Genomic DNA, 3,920 nt, shown 5'->3' with positions numbered 1-3,920 from the left:
ATTTGTTCTGAGTCCTGATGAGATCCCGGACATCATGAGGAGTTCCGGAATGGTCCGGAGAATAAGATTCATATATAGGATGTCATTTTATGTGAATTAAAATGTCGCGGAAGGTTCTATGGAAGGTTCTAGAAGGTTCTAGAAAAGTCCGGAAGAAACCACCAAGGAAGGTGGAGTCCACATGGGACTCCACCTCCATGGCCGGCCAACCCTAGTGGGGGAGGAGTCCCAAGTGGACTCCCCCTTAGGGGGCCGGCCACCCCCCCATATGGGAGGTGGAACTCCCACCTCTAGTGGGAGTCCTAGCTTGGCTAGGTTTCCCCTCCATATGGAAGGTTTTTGGTTCGGGTCTTATTCGAAGACTTGGAGACCAACTCTTGGGGATCCACCTATATAATGAGGGGCCAAGGGAGGGGGCCGGCCACCCCAAGACCACAAGCTGGCCGCCCCCCTTGAAGTGGCCGGCCACCCCCTCCCAAACCCTAGCCGCCCCCTCTCCTCCATATCTCCCGTGTAGCTTTAGCGAAGCTCCGCCGGAGTTCTCCACCGCCACCGACACCACGCCGTCGTGCTGTCGGATTCAAGAGGAGCTACTACTTTCGCTGCCCGCTGGAACGGGAGGTGGACGTCGTCTTCATCAACAACCGAACGTGTGACCGAGTACGGAGGTGCTGCCCGTTCGTGGCGCCGGAACCGATCGTGATCAAGATCTTCTACGCGCTTTTGCAAGCGGCAAGTGAACGTCTACCGCAGCAACAAGAGCCTCCTCTTGTAGGATTTGGAATCTCTTCAAGGGTGAGACTCGATAAACCCCTCGTTGCTACCGTCTTCTAGATTGCATCTTGGCTTGGATTGCGTGTTCGCGGTAGGAAATTCTTTGTTTTCTATGAAACGTTATCCTACAGGAGCAACAAGATTATTATTAGATATAGAATCTTTTCATAACTGTTGTGTAGTGGTGAAGTTTTTTTTCTCGGTGGGCAGCGGTATTCCGGTATTTCGGAAATCTCGGAAATACCGGCCGAGATTTGTCAAACCAACTCACTATTTTGTTCAAAAATTATTAAAAAAAATTAAATATGACCAACTTATTTAAATACCAGAGAATTTCTTTCAGTATTTTATTTTCTTGGTGGTAACCGGTAACGCCGGTTTTTGCCGAAATCCCGGAAATTCCGGCCAAGAAAAAAACCCTAAGTGTGATTGAAAATTCGGTAAAAAGAACGTACTTCTAAACAATGGTACAACCAAAATCGAGTTTTTAGTTAGACCAATTTATCTTAGATCCGTTGCAGCACGGGCTTCTTTTGCTAGTAATAAAATAAGTTGATTGAATGCATTTGCGCCCTTTAGCAAATGAAAGATATAATAGATTAAGTCAAACCCATTTTCATCAACATCATTTGCCTTTCTAAGTGACTTTTTATTCCAACCATGCATTGTTATCCTAATAATGCCATATCAGTGAGTAGTACTACATCTCGGATAGAGTTCACACAAAATCTTTAATGACTGGTAATGTGCCAAAGCAAAGCTCGTCGTCTATCGTTGGTAAGGTGTTCCGTGTTCCGCCTCTACGTGTTGGCTCGTGGATTCGTCCAACCCTCGTCGCCCACCGCTTGTCCGTCCTTTTTTTAAAAAATAGCCCCTCTAAACGCAAATCAACCTGCAGTTTCACCCCCGTGGCCGCCTTCGCCTTCGCCCCCGCCATGTCCGCCTTCGTCCAACCTATCGCGCCCCCAACGCCATATCCACCCTCTGCCGCTGCAGCCTCTGACTTCCTCTCCCCGATCCCCTCCGTTACGTCATGCCTAGCTGGTCGTAGGAGCACTAGTCGGGCGCCATCACGAAGGCCATTACCCGCCTCCACCCCCTGACGTTGCCCGCATCTTCGCCGTCATATGCCTCTTGATTCTCGATCTTGTCAAGACACTCCTCCCCTACTTGATGAGGACATCTCATCTATTGATACAACCGTTGTACCTACAGCCAGACAAATACAAGGACCGATCACTCAAGCTCATGCCAAACAACTTAACAAGAAAGGTACTTTCGTTTCTTGGAACTATTCCTCACATACATGAGAATATGATGTTACCTAAATCAGATGTGTTTGTTACTCTTAGGAATGATGGACCTAGCATGGACAAGAGGGACAAGCTTTGGAGCATGATCGTGCATGAAGATGGCAGCAAACATGTGAGGATTGAAGAGGACGCCACAAGTGGAGATTTCAGAACTTTGCAGCCACCATAATGAGAGATGAAGACTTGGATGAAATACACAAGAATATACTTCATAATTTCGTCCATAGCATAATATGGTGTTGCGTCACCTTTAGTTTTGGGACAGGCTGTGATGCCCCGAAACCGGTACCAGGAGGATTCCAGCGATCCCGCCGAAATCCGCACGATATCGATTCAAACATGCCCTCCGACACGACGTGCGCGAAGAATCACACACGTGATACTAGAGAAATTACCACGAGCAGTAACATTACAACAGGTTTACAATAGAGCCCACAAGAAACATATATTACAACAACGACTCCAACGAGTCAAGATACAAATATACAATATAAAGAACCGAAACATACAAAAGATCGAATGCGTCTGAGTACGGATAAGGTACAAATTGGACTAAGAGTCCTGAAGATAAACGATGGCGTCCATAACCCTGCCTAGGCTAAGCCGGAAGGGTAACCTTGCTAACGCCGTCTTCATCGAACATGTCTTCATACCTGCCCCGGTTATGTCTCAAAGCAGCAATAAGTACGGGTTCGTACTTAACAATACTTCAATATGTATAAGCATTCGTCAACCAGTCGTCATTTGTACTGGATGCACGCAGGGGACTTAGAGGATGCAAGAGGAACGTCATAGGCAATATGGTGGGGTTAAGCGGCAGTGCGCAAGCACTAAAAACCTATAGAGACACTCTACAACGTTCGTGTATCAGAGAAGGTGAGAGAGCACATAAACTAATAGTTCTATACTCTGTAAACATAACCCGATCGATGTGTTCCCCCTTCGCAAAGGAAGTACTTACAAAGGCACTCACACGGTGGACAAGTTTTATTAGATATTGGTTGTAGTAATGCTATATTACTATGCAAATTATTAGCACGTTATTAGCAACAACATAAAGGTGTAAGTTGTTCTATGATCAAGCCATACAATTTCAAGTCGTCCATAACCACGGACACGGCTTATCGATAAGATGTACACCCTGTAGGGGTTGCCCAAATGTAACCATACGCATGCTCGAACCCACTTACTACAGGTGGAGTCTCACAACAAGACCGTTCCCAATGCAAGAGAAAGTTTAATGGCAGCCACCCAACTAAGCTACTTGTGACGAAGTTCGGTCGTTGATAAGGGTTGAGCCCTAGGGGAGGCCCGATCTTCACGGATTTTGGGGCGGTGCGAAGAACACGAAGAACGCGAGTGGGGAGCGGAGGGGGTCGGAGATACAAACGCAACACACACAACCGGTTGTTCTTCATTGGCCTGATATACCAACCCAATGGATTTGCAAGGCAAAAACTCACAGGGAGTAGAACCAGATTGGCAAGCAACTGGTAGAGTTCCAAAGAGGCAAAGAGTGCAAATAGATAGAACTGCAAAAGCAAAAGATCCACAAACACTAGAATCCCAGAATGGAAGAGACCAATCACTCAGAAGATCCTTGATACACTTCATAGATTCATCTCTAGAAGGTTTTCCCATGGGGGAGGAGCAAAGCTCATATCATCTCAAAACAAGTCTAGCCCTGGAGAAGAGCTGGTGGGGAGGTACTTATAGTCTCAGATTCGAGCAGGGGTAGTTTGGTAATCTGGTACAAATAAACAGGGTCACAGATGGACAGATGGGCGGTCCAGATTCAATGTTGACTTGGGGTGGCGGTCGTGCCGGTCTTCA

Source organism: Lolium perenne, chromosome 6, assembly GCF_019359855.2.
Source record: "Lolium perenne isolate Kyuss_39 chromosome 6, Kyuss_2.0, whole genome shotgun sequence".
Classification (NCBI taxonomy): domain Eukaryota; kingdom Viridiplantae; phylum Streptophyta; class Magnoliopsida; order Poales; family Poaceae; genus Lolium; species Lolium perenne.
Note: the sequence above shows the minus strand (reverse complement) of the source record.